This window comes from Denticeps clupeoides, chromosome 5, assembly GCF_900700375.1.
Source record: "Denticeps clupeoides chromosome 5, fDenClu1.1, whole genome shotgun sequence".
NCBI lineage: Eukaryota > Metazoa > Chordata > Actinopteri > Clupeiformes > Denticipitidae > Denticeps > Denticeps clupeoides.
Genome location: NC_041711.1, coordinates 2,081,976 through 2,087,975, shown reverse-complemented (window position 1 = coordinate 2,087,975; position 6,000 = coordinate 2,081,976). Strand labels below are relative to the sequence as shown.

Below are 6,000 nucleotides of genomic sequence, written 5' to 3'. Positions count from 1 at the left end.
CAGACAGACAGACAGACAGATCACCTATACACTCTCGCACACACACACAGAAACACACCTATACATTCACTACCTGCCTGAATACAGGTAAAACACACACACACTCGCATTTTTCTTACAATGATGCCAGGTGCATGGTAGAGTGTGTGTGTGTGTGTGTGTGACAGAGAGAGAGCCCAGTGATCCTACACAATAACATACACACTCACACACAGGGAGGAAATATCAGGAATCTTAATGGAGAGAATGGTTAACTTCCTCACAAAGACACAGACCAAAAGCTTCCTTCGGTCACCTACATTTGTTTAACGTGTGTGTCTGTCACATGACCACATAATACTTAAACTACACCTGCAGCAGTGTTGAAAGACACACACGTGCAGAACAGAGGTGACTTCGCCGTTCCTCACTTCCACACAGCTGAAGGAATGTGAATTACTCTCCCAAACACGCACAGCACCCGGTGACACAGTCAAACGGGTCCTCTGCCTTGGTCAGCGGTGTCCAGGGACGATGAAGGGTCCTTGGAGCAGCGTGTGGGGACGGATCGGTGTTCGAACCGGGGCCGCTTCCTCGCCCGACTGTGTGTGTGTGTGTGTGTGTGTGTGTCCTCATTTCTAACCAGGACGTGTGTGAGGTGCTGCTCAGATCAGTTTCCTCCATCTGCCCCGTCCCCGTTACACCATCATCATCATCATCATTCAACACACACACACACACACACACACACACACACACTCCTGGTCTCCAGTCAACAACTCGCTGCGTGATGCAGTAACTGGACACCGGAAACCTCCGTCCCGAACTTATTTTACACGGACAGGGGGAAGAACGACCGACCTCCCACGTCACGTACCGGCGCGGCTGGAGGCCGGCGAGGTCCTACCTGCCCCCGGGGAAAGGCGAGATGTTTTCCTCCGCATCGATGCTGTCCGCGGGCCCGGGACACGAACCGGATTTTAAAGATGTCGACGCATAAAGAAACCCGGGAGCGGCGGCTCCGGGCGGCCACTCTTTCGGTAGTTTTCGGTGACGCAGCCGTCGGGCTCCGCCGCCAACCGAGCCGCTACGTCCCAACGCGGCTCCCCGCGCCGCCGCGCCTTCACTTCTTCATCCCCGTGAGGCGCAGAGAGGCTCGGGTCCGGGTCCGGGTCCGGGTCCTGGTCCGGCGTCTCCTAGTCCCGGGTCCTGTCCGCGAGCGGAACGCGCTGACGTCGGTGACGCAGAAGGCAGAGGAAGGGAAGCCCCGCCCACTGCAGCTGCAACCCGGAAGTGAAGAATTAAAAAGGCGCGACGGTGGTCCAAGGAAGCACCACGTGCACGTCCCACCATATCCGGACCGTGGGCCAGAGATGACGATGACGATGGTGATGATGATGATGCTCACCTGCTGCACCACGAAGCCCATTTACAATTCTTATCTTCTTCAACTAAATTTCACCAAAACTTCATCTGTTCACTCTAGAAACGTCCTGATCGCACCTTCACAGACATACACAAAATGGACAGTATGAAATGAGTTTGGTCCAGGTGTGCTATGAAAAACACCCCGTGATTTACATTTACAGCATTTACCAGACGCCCTTATCCAGAGCGACTTACAATCAGTAGTTACAGGGTTAAGTGTCTTGCTCAGGGACACAATGGTAGTAAGTGGGATTTGAACACATGCACATGGAATCAGATTCTATTTCTCTGGCAGACTTGCTGTTTTCTAAAGTAGAGGAGCCAGTCACCCTAAAAACCTGAGCATTGTCCTGAAAAGTCCTAAATCAGGGGATCTGTGTGCAGATGGATTTGTTACCTTCACATGAGACCAATTTTGAATTAGACTGACATGATCACACATATACGCCTGGAAAAACTATGAGGCTCAACAGAAAGAAATTCTGCTATCTGGGATCATTTTTCATTCCCTTCTCTGTGTTTGCTTGATTCTTGTTATTTACAAAGTTAAAATAGAAATGTAGAAATGAACTTTATTATTGAATTCAAAATGGATCATTGTTGAAGGTCTGTCTCATGGGTCTGGTTCAGTGCGACCCGTTTCAGAGTTAATAAAGATGCCAATTCTTCTAATTAAAACCCGACTCGTTTTCTGTGAAGAACATTTTAATGACTTTGCTCTGTACAGGCCACCACCTCCACTGGGCTTGTAAAAATACGAGCACCGAACAAGGGGTCCTCCTGGTCCAAAGTAAAACTTATGTCCAGGGATGTTTCATAAAAAAAGGAGTTATCGGGGCCAGTTATTCCTGTATGTGCAGCGTAGATGGATGGGAACGTTTTAGGAGGACCATAGTCCAGTTGCAGTGAAATAAGATGCAAATGAAAACGTAAATGAGGAGACTTCAGCTGTGACAGCGCAGATGAGGTTCCCTCTTTTACACAAATCCAGGGTCCATGACTCTGAGCGAAATAACACACACCAGACAGTCAATGTGCAGGCTCCGGTCAATTTGCCCCTTGGCACCGGTCGTTGGCTTTCCACCCACACTGTGATATTGAGAGCAGCAACTCAGGGGAATAACAATTTATCAGTTCAATTCAAATCAATTCCCTTGTATTTTTTTTTTACGGCCAAGTAAAACAACAGGAGAAGGAATTGGACGTTTGAGACACGCTCTAGAGGACTAAAGTCTGTAAAGAAGCCATTCAGCACAAAAATAGGATTTCTCCTCAATTCTAGTTGGGTGCTGTTAGTTCTCCATCACGTTTACACCCGTCACCGGCTGCTCCAGTTCGGGGTCGCCGCAGCAGATCGACATAAATCATTTGGCAAAAGATGCCCATCCTGACGCAACCCTCCCTGTTTACCAGACACCTGAACACTCAGGAACTTTCCACTCTAAACTGACACAGTCCCACTACCTTCTGTTACATTGAGTAATATTATCTGTCTGTAATATCATGTATGAATGTACCGTTCCACCTTACACTATTTTTACTTTGCACATCTATTATTCATTTCACCAGTTCATCTCTGTCTGCCTCATTGCTGTCTACATGTTTTTGTAGAATGTTATTCTTGCACTGCCCACGTCCCCAGTTTCCAGGTTCGGGAGAAACTTTATTTCGATTCACTACGTACGATCTAACACGTTGTGAGGCAGGAACGTCCACGTCCTGTCTACACCGGGCGCTTCCACCAAACAAAAAGGCCAAACACACCAGGTGTAGTGAAGGAAAAAAGGTGCAGGTTTATTTACAGTGCGTAAGTTCTCAAAAGTTCAAAAAGTTTGGACACACCTTCTCATTCAATGTATTTTCATGACCATTTACGTTGGTAGATTCTCACTGAAGGCATCAAAACTATGAATGAACACATGTGGAGTTCTGTAAAGGGTGAAATAACTGAAAACATGTTTTATATTCTAGTTTCTTTGCTCTGATTCCTGCTTTGAACACTCTTGGCATTCTCTCGATGAGCTTCAAGAGGTCGTCACCTGAAATGCTTCTCCAACAGTCTTGAAGGAGTTCCCAGAGGTGTTTAGCACTTGTTGGTCCAGCTCACCCCAAACCATCTGGATTGGGTTCAGGTCCGGTGACTGTGGAGGTCAGGTCTCCACTTTTTGTTAAGTACAGAACTCCACATGTGTTCATTCATAGTTTTGATGCCTTCAGGCCTACTGTCCCCCTACTGTCTCCTCACAAAATACACCTCCCAATTATAGCCTAATTGGCTGAGCTCAAGATGGCAGTCATATTCAGGCCAACTCTAGATCTCTATATTTCAACACATCCCCGTACATATTCACAAGTTACCATTTCATAAGACGAAGGACATGACACAAATCATACAAAGAACACTTATACATTAATAAAATAAACACAGCAGACAAATGCTCACCCCCCTACATCAAACACCCTTCTCCCGTGTCCCAAGCTGGCCTATAGCGGGCACCTCACTGTTCACTAGGATGGTTAACAGTAAGTAAAGAAATAAATGAAGTTGTCCCAGGTTCAAATCCCACTTACTACCATTGTGTCCCTGAGCAGGACACTTAACCCTGAGTGTCTCCAGGGGGGGACTGTCCCTGTAACTACTGACTGTAAGTCGCTCTGGATAAGGGCGTCTAATAAACGCTGTAAACGTTCCTCACCTCTCCTACACTGTGGCGACACCTGCTGGACAGAGTCCTTACTGCTGTTGGTGACGAGCTGGTCTCACGTGTGTGTGTGTGTGTGTGTGTGTGTGTGTGTCTGCCTCTGGCATGATGTGTGAGGGTTCAGCCTTGCTGACTTTGCCTTATTCTGCCTTATTGCAGTTTAATTTCCTTGTAAAGTCATTCATGGCCGTCAGCGTCCACACCGTCTCCACAGAAACTTTATTTATGAGCTGCGTGAAGCAACAACCGCATCTCAGCGAGAGATGTGTAGAAGAATGTCCTCACGCACACATCTCTGGGCCAGGAACAGGGTTTCAAAGGACATACCAGTGCAAATTTTATGGTCTGATGAATAATGCATGTGCCACGTGTGTGTGTTTACATGAAACTGTGTGGCAGGCGAGCATTTGATGTGTGTGTGTGTATGTGACTGGAGGGTGAGACATCATTTAAAGGCGTTGTGTGTGATTACTGGGTTGTGGTGCCATGATCCTCGGCCCAATTCTTCATAAACCACACATACCAGCAAACAGGACTGTAAATTGTAGTCTGGGGTATTTAAACCACATTAACTACCCACACAGTAGCCTTGGTCTTATCTGGCTTTGTCATCCATTCCATCCATCTATTTGGGGCAATGGTGGGCAGAAGCGGCCCCGTAATGAGAAGGTTGCCGGTTTGAATCCCGAGCCACCAAGGTGCCACTGAGGTGCCACACTGCTCCCTGTCATGGTGTCCCCTGCTCACCAAGGGAGATGGTTAAATACAAAGGACACGTGTCACCGTGTGCTGTGCTGCAGTGTTTCACTTTACTTTTATTCTCTGTGAATTTTTCAGAAGTGCTAGAATACTACACAGCGTGCACTTGAATACATAATTGCATTTAGAGGATATTACTTTAATAAAACATCATCTTACATTTACATTTATGGCATTTGGCAGACGCCCTTATCCAGAGCGACTTACAACGTGCTTTCAAGTTACCATCGATGAAGAGATCAATTCCGGTTCACTAGGACCCCAACTATGAATACATCTATTTAATTCACTCTGTTGTAGATTCTGTACACAAAGTTCGACAACAAGAAAATTACAATTTAATCTAAATATTCTTTAAAGAGGAAGGTCTTGAGCTGTCGTTTGAAGGTGCTCAGTGACTGAGCTGTTCTGACCTCGAGGGGAAGTTCATTCCACCACCGAGGGGCCAAGACGGAGAAGAGTCTAGATGAATGTTTTCCTTTTACCTTCAGAGATGGAGGGACCAGGTGAGCAGTACTGGAGGCTCGGAGTATACGAGGTGCAGTGCGGGGTGTAATAAGGGCTGTGAGGTAGGATGGTGCTACTCCATGTTTGGCTTTGTAGGCCAGCATCAGTATTTTGAACCTGATGCGTGCAGCTACTGGGAGCCGGTGGAGGGAACGTAGCAGAGGGGTGGTGTGGGAGAATTTGGGGAGGTTGAAGATCAGTCGTGCTGCTGCATTTGTATGAGTTGAAGAGGTCTGATGGTACATAGTGGTAGACCAGCTAGAAGGGAGTTACAGTAGTCCAGTTGTGAGATTACTAAGGACTGAACCAGTAGTTGGGTGGCCTGGGTTGACAGGTAAGGGCGGATTCGTCTGATATTGTAGAGAAGGAATCTACATGAGCGGGAAAGATTGCTGATGTGAGTTGAGAAGGAGAGTTGGTTGTCTATTGTTATGCCAAGGTTGCGGGCTGTTGCAGAAGGAGAGAGCTGCGAGTTGTCTAGGTAAATAGCAAGATCCTGATGTGGTGAAGAATCTGCTGGAATGAATATTTGTTCAGTTTTGGTGGGATTGAGTTGGAGGTGATGGGCTGCCATCCAAGACGAGATGTCTGTTAGACATGCAGAGATTTTGGAAGCAGCATGAAG

The 6,000-nt window shown here is 47.2% G+C and overlaps 1 protein-coding gene across 3 annotated transcripts in view; it reads right to left on the bottom strand.

Moving 5' to 3' along the window:
- Positions 1-1,239, bottom strand: part of galnt1 (UDP-N-acetyl-alpha-D-galactosamine:polypeptide N-acetylgalactosaminyltransferase 1) — a 32,254-nt gene extending 31,015 nt beyond the window's left edge. Inside the window, exon 1 of one of the 3 annotated variants that reach the window (XM_028978748.1) lies at positions 887-1,239. The gene's annotated coding sequence lies outside the window, so the exon portion shown is untranslated. Of the gene's footprint in view, positions 1-856 lie in introns of all 3 variants that reach the window. The other 2 variants (XM_028978747.1, XM_028978746.1) reach the window with 2 other exon arrangements.
- Between the last annotated feature and the right edge of the window lie 4,761 nt (positions 1,240-6,000).